A 7,486-nucleotide genomic window follows, 5' to 3' on the forward strand; every position below is an offset into this window, starting at 1 on the left:
CTGGGCCAATCAGTTTTGTGTGAGCTCTGCCCTCCTATTAGACCTGAGATTTTACCCACCTTTTGCCATCCTGGCATCTCACTGCCCAATGTTTCCCTTGCACTTACATCTCTAGTCATTATCCAGGTGTTCCATAGTAAATTCACTGGTACTATCCTGGAAAACAGTTATTCTCTGAGATTGCAGAAAAGCCTCTGTTTACAGACAGCTCCCTCAACTGAATCAGTTCCTTAATAATAGTGGTGGATCCCCCAAGAGAAGCCATGAATATAATGTGCCTCTGTTCTAATAAATGCAGCTCTGCCTTTCATCTATTCTGGCATCAGAATTCCTGAACCAATCACATGAATATCTTCCTGCATCTGTGTGCCACCACCAACTGCCAATGATGCATTCCTGCCATTTACTCTGACAAAGAGAATAGTTTCTAAATAACAGAGACTAGGTACAGAACAGACAATTAAACAATGGTACAGAGACCTGCACAGGTACAGAGACCTGTGTGTCCAGTCACCCCAGCCTCAGCAAAAAAAAAAAAAAAAAAGGGAAGCTTTGGAGACCAATGGAATGAGGAGCTAACACAGAATAGAGTTCATTAAGACATTTGGCATTGTTATCTCTCTCAAAGTGGATACCTCACTATAAAAACATGTCCCCCAACATGCTGGTAGAGCTATTGTTGGATATTCATGCTGTGATGTTCAAGGATATGCAGCCAGTTCTTAGACTGTCTTGTATCCCTGGAGTGTTTCGTTTGCTGTTCGGTAGTCTTCCGAACCTTGCTGTGTTAACTTGGTTTACCCACCACAATACATCAATGGATGTGCATTCATAGTGCCCACCAGTTCCAAACTAATGTGAATGCACTGAAATAAATTTATATATTGTAGATTGTCAAAAAAGGTAAGTTCCTGGAATTCCTGAAGAATAGGAGGATATTTTCTTAAGTACAGTATAAAATAGCTGCCTTTTCTGAACTAACTGCCAGCTTGTATGAGGGAAAGATCAGGCAGAGAAACTAGCTTGTTTCTTTTTCATTGGGCTTGGTTGGAGCTGGAGCTGGTACTTCTGTGTGGTCTGCATGCTGGGAACCCAAAAGCCAGAGGTGTTACTTGCTATCTGCTCCACTGATTATTGGGATGCTTCTAGATTTTAACCTGCAATTAAAGCTCTGGTTGAATAATTGTACTGATTAATGTGTTGCTTTCCGCATATTATGTGAATCATATACAAATTCTGTAGCAGCCTTTTACACTGTCATTCCCTTGTGAGGAGTAACAGCCTTTTGGTGTTTCATTTATTTACAAATACATTAGCTAACCAGAGTTGGGAGGGGGGATTGCAAGCAGACACATAAGACAGTGCTAAACTATAAAGCAACATCAGTTCCCCAAAGCAACAATATGCCCTTGCAGCTGCCCAAGGCTACTTGCCAACCAGCTGCAAAAACACGGTCTTGTCTCCTTTGCAAGCCATATTTCAAACTGGAAAACTGTTTAATTCAGCACTCTGCTCTGGCAGGTAGGTATGTGGCCTGAAAGCTTGACGGAAAGCACAACAAATGACCATTGGTGCCCAAGCAAGCAACTTTAGCCAGTAGTCTATACAAAGCCCGGAGAAATTGCTGTCTTCTCACTTGACACACAACAGTGTTCCTGTAACAGTAGATTAAGGCTTATAGTTCAGCTAGGAGTGTTCAGATACACCAGCATCCAAAATATTTGCTTAACATGCCAAATTATGATATTAAAAGGAGGACATTAAATGGAAACACTGCCACCCCAAAACACTTTCTTTTATAGTAGCCAGATTCTGAGAGCTGAATTTCTTAAAAGAGCTCCAATTCAATTTATGCCCCTTAATAATATCTGCTTCATTTGGAGCAAAAGTCAAATTTCTTCAGAAAAGGAGCTTTCATGAGTGTACTAAGGAAGCAGAAGACACCTCAACTATATTCTGTTCACAGCTTCACTGTACAGATGCTGAATGATATCCTTTCCCTGTGCTAAATGTTCCTTATCTGTGTTGATACTTTCTAAAGCCAGGATTTTCAAAGCGTGAGGCATCCTCTCCCTGGAGGTTCAGGTTTTAACCACCCCAACCACATGCACATCCCTGGAGTCCAGGGCTCGTTTACCTTTGGACTGATCAACGAGGTGGATGGCTGTTCAGCAAGCCTTGATCATTAGTTCACTTGTGGAAATCCTGTGCCTTAGTGACTAGTAGGGCTAGAGGTTAATTTTGCAGGGGCTTTTTCCTTTCCAGAGATCTTCCCTCAGCTAACTTAAAGTACAAAGACATGCTCTCTCGCACACACAATGTGTGCCTTCTTTGATCTCGAACCCCACAGAGGTGGGATTGACCAACATCAAGTGAACCATATTTGTTTTGTCTTTGTTGAGGAAGTTCAAACAACCCTTTCCTTTATTTTTAAGTCATTATCTCTCTGTGGGTTACTTATTTTAATTCATGATTAGTGCCCCAGGAATTTGTTTTCATGCTCCTGCAAACATAAAAGTTATGTATTGTGTTCTGTCTTGACCTTCCAGCATGTGTGATTTGAATTCTCACTCAAAATCTTAACTTGTTCACTATCCACCTGTTTCTCAATCTATTTTCATTTATTGTAATGTTTTTGCTGTCCACACAAGAAAAACCATTGGGGAGGTTTGCACACCACACTAGCGCAGCCCAGCAATAAACAACGGTAGTTTGCTTGTTGCCCAAACAACATACTCCGTTGGACAAATGATGTAGCTCATCATGGGTTGTCTCTCCACCTTTTCCCTCAGTCCTCCTGCAGGTATTTCCAGGCACTCCACAGCAGGAGTGGCTCGTCTCCTCTACCCCCACCACACTAGTAAGCCCTGTTTAGCTCAGTACAGCTTTCTTCCCTTCCCTTCTCCTCCTCCCCGCAAGATTACAAACAGCTGTCTCCAAATTGACAGCCAATGGCAGCCCCTCCAAAGTGACATACTGGAGGGGCTGTTACTAGTAGACCATCTTTTAATTTTTTTCAAGTGTCCTATGTGTAGATAGGGTTACTTTTTTCATTTATTGCACATGTAGTTGGACCCACACAAGTCATACATGTGCATTTTCAGGGTCTGAAATGGGCAGCTTTGCCTAGACAGTGTCCAGGACTTGCAGCTGTCAAAGTGCAGTGGGCACTCACCATGGACACTGAACTAGAAATGTTGCAGTGCGGTTAGTGTTTTTCCTTTTTCCTTTGCTTTTCTTTGACAGCTGTCAAATGGAAAGCTGACAAAGGAAAGCTGAATGATCTTTGCTTATGAAAGGGGATGGACAGCAGTAGCCTCTGCCACAATCACCTCTACTCTTCAGCTGGGCCTGCCTCTTCTCACTGCCCTCATCTTTTATAACCATTCCCAAGACTATAGGAGCTTGGGAAAGTGGAAAAGAGGAAGCCACCCCCCTTTGACAGGAGCACAGAGTTTTGACAGCTGTCAAATGTTAGGCTTCCCTCTAAAATGGAGTGTCCACATGGATAAATGCTTACATCTGTGTTCCTTAGAAAAAACCTTGGTTAGCCCTATCAAAATCTTCATTTTAAAAAGTAGCCTGAGTTTTAATTCTGTGATGTCCACGTGGCATAGATGGGCAACTTCAAAGTTCTTGCTCCCCTGGCTTCTTCTTATTCTTTATTTTTAAAACAGGCTTGCTTGGAGAGCCCGAAAAATACAGTATACCTTTAACAAATAGAGGACTGTCCTCAGAGAACCCTCTGAATACAGAACCATTCCCTTTAAAGCAGGGTACATATCCTAACTGCGCACTCAAAGATCTAGATAACACTTTGTGTCCTGAAGGCAATTTTTGTCTGCTTACAACTACTTAAATATAAAGGGTAGCAAATTTCTTCTGAACTAGAGTAAAGAAGAGTGAATGGAGCCTGCAGAGAAATTGCAAACCATATCACATTGTTTTATGAACATGTAATGAATTATTAGTTACTAATGATATAGTCTTCAATGAGATTTTCCCCCAAATATCTCTTTGGATGGGTAGAATAGCTTACCCACATAAATGGCTGGGGTGTGTCTTACCTTCTGTGTGCAGCTGCTAAGGTGGCATTCAACTTGGCTGCCATGTCAGAACCAAATCCTGCCCCTGGGTATATCAGCACAGAAATCTGCAAGACTGCCAGTTCCTTCCCACAAGGAGTAGTAGCCTCATGCCTCTTTCACAGCTTCTCCCATACATGGTGGCCACTGCCTAGCGCGAGTGTAGCTCCTCCATTGCACCACCATTAGCAGAAGGGTTCATGTCAATCAGTTTGGCCAAGCGTATAGCCCACATATTGGCAATACTTTCTGCCCAATATTTTCAAGCACCATCCTGGGCCCACAGACTGTCAACATTTTCAGGTTGTTGCTATGTTCTTTGCTTTCCAAACTTCTTTTGCAACTGCTGGTACTGCTTTGGACCTGCTAACCGAGGAGGGGTCCATCCCCAAATAGGATTCAAAAATAATTGGGTAAATGAAAATGGCCCTATGTAGCTAAGGCAAACAGGAAGCAGCTGGGAGCAGACAGGAAACTTCAGAAAGAGCATGTGTTCCCTTTGCTAGCCACCAGGTGGCAAAACCCAGCAAGGTTATATGCCATGTTTTATGTTCCTAGTACTAGCCAAACTGATTTGTGGTGGTTTTATACAATTAGCAGCTTGTGTTCATGGCAAATAAAGTGAAATGACCTTTATGTCATGAACAGAGATCTGACAAAGGCTGAAGAAAAATACAACTGCCTTGATTCCATCATTCTCTAAGGTGCTCCAACATTAGTTTTGTGTGGTTTGTATTGGAATGTCAAGGACTGAGAATCCTTTCTGGAGACCAGCCTCACAATGTTATTGTTTATCTACACAATGGGCCACATTGGCCCAAGTCTCTCCCAAATTCCATTTCATTTCTCTCCAGCTTGCCTCAGAATAAACAGTGGACTTCACAGTCCAAGGCCATTGCCTTCCTCCTGCTTATACATGTATGGGGTATTTTTAAAGCTTCAAGACAAAACTGTTTTTTAAACCTCTGCTACCAAAAATAGAAACACCCATTGTTAACTTAATTCTTTGCTCTAAGGCTTTCTTCAAACAGTTTGACCACCCAAATCCCTTTGAAATACTAGAATTAGGAACTACTAAACATCTCAGTTACTATTAAGCTAACACTGTCTTTCCTGCCTCTGGAAAATACATGAAATATGTGACCTTTCATACTGGGGCTTCTGTCCCTTAGTTTTGTCACCCCCAAGCTGCTTCTGAGGTTTTTCAGACGTTTATCCCCTGTAACATTTCCTCTTCGCATATGAATCCCAGAAGTGGGGTACTTATTCTGGTTTCCACACCTCAATGGGTCCTGCTCCCAGGTCAGCATTCAGCAGTTACAGGGAGGATGGTAAAGCCCTTTGTTCATTTTATGAAGGCATCATACATAAGCATAACTTTCTGGTAGTAAAGCAAAGCTCTGTGATACGGAAACTCAAGAATGGAATAAATGACAGCCACGCTCAGTGGGACTGAAGCATACCATGCCAGGATTGGGGTGAGGGCATGGGGCACCGGTCTGTTCAGTTTCAGGACCCTTAAGACACATGCCGCATGCCATACCACCAATGAGGAGTTTAGCAATGGAGCAAAGTATCTCAGAAAGGCACCTTATCTGCCTTTGCCATGTTCCTTTTCCATGTGCCACCACAGGCGAGAGTTTGTTGTGTTCCAAGACACCATCTCAGCTCATGTAGGGCACTGCTGAGGCACAACAAGCCCAGCCAGTGCCCTGCCTCAATTGAAAGGCACCCTAGAATATACGCTTGGGGGACCATGCTTCCTTCTTTGCAGGACAAATCTTCTACATGAATGACTACCTAGTCCAAGTCGAGCTTAAAAATAAAGAACCATATGGTAAGACGGCAGGGGCTTTTTAGAGCAGCTGTTAGAACCTGGGCAGCAGACTGATCAGGATTATGGTTCTCGTTATCATTATCATTAACCACAGGTTACCTGGTCACAGTCCTGCCCGTCAAGGCGAGCTGCTTTGTATGGTAGATCTCCCTCTCCACATATAAATTAGCATATGTGCAGTTTAGGCAATTTTTTTTTCTCTTGGTGATGTACCGTATTTTTCGCTCTATAAGACGCACTTTTTTCCCCCTCAAAAGTAAGGGGAAATGTCTGTGTGTCTTATAGAGCGAATGTGTGTGTGCCCAACGCCCGGGACGCTGCCAGCTGCCTGCACCACGTGGCACCACCTGGCCGGCACGCGCTCAGCGCGCGCAGGTGAAAGCTGTGCCGCTCAGGGGGAGGCGTGCGGAGGAGGAGGAGCCGCGGGCTTTAACCCGCCGGCCGCATGGAGAGACGGACTGCTCACCCCCACCGCCCGGGAAGACCTGCCACTGCCGCTGCCGCTGCGCTGTCCGGAAGACCACCATCGGCACACTGCCGGCCCGGCTTCACCACACCTGGCCGGCACGCGCTCGGCGCGCCCTGCTCCGCCCCCCTCCTCTGGCGCAGGTGAGAGCTGTTAATCACAGGTCGGTGTGTGTTTTCAAATGGCAACCCGTCTTTTAATGAAGCCCATGGGGAAGTGATGGGGAATGTGCCTGTGATTATCAGGAAGCTTTCCAAGGATCCCTCCTCTAAAAACTTGGTGCGTCTTATGGTCAGGTGCATCTTATAGAGTGAAAAATACGGTATTTCATTTTGTTTGGTAAATGTGTTCTCAGGAATTTTGCAGTGAACTAGAGTTGCATTGCCTATGGGAATGTCCTGGTTGATGAGTAATGTGGGAGGTGATTCTTGGAGCTGTGAAGTTTAATTATCCCTGTCACTCTCACAAAATGCCTGATAGAAAAGCATGGGATGTGGTTTCACTAAAAAAGATAAAGTAGCTGTGTGAATCGCCTTTATAACATATGGCAAGCATGAGAAATGGCTTGTATTTGCATCTAATCCATTCACTATTTTTTTAGGCACAATCCAATGTATACTATCTGCTGGAAATTAGGGCTTTTCTTTCCAAACACGCATATAAGTGTTTTATATGCCACCTTATGTTTGCTTGTTTATTTTGATAATGGGATAAACAGAAGTCCAAATTAACTCTATGCTTCTCATCCTTGGTGCCTATATATTGTCATCCATACCTTAATTCAAAGTAGCTAATAGTAGAAGAGTAACAAAAACAATACAATGAACACAAAAACAAGTATGATAACAATAATAATGCAGCCTTCTCCAACATGCGATGGTGCTCCGCAACTCCCAGCAGCCTCCAGCTGGCCATGCTGGCCCTGGGATGCTGGGAATTGTGGTCTAATACATCCAGAGAGCACCAGGTCAGGGATGGCTGCTATAAAACTGGGCCTGTTGCCACCGCATGTCATTTGAGACTCGGGTACTTTTATTTACAGCAGTGCAGATGTGTTGGGTTGATGGAGCATCATGAACATTTGATTTTCTGGAAAGG

Source organism: Varanus komodoensis, unplaced genomic scaffold (genome assembly GCF_004798865.1).
Source record: "Varanus komodoensis strain SLA01 unplaced genomic scaffold, ASM479886v1 scaffold1, whole genome shotgun sequence".
NCBI lineage: Eukaryota > Metazoa > Chordata > Lepidosauria > Squamata > Varanidae > Varanus > Varanus komodoensis.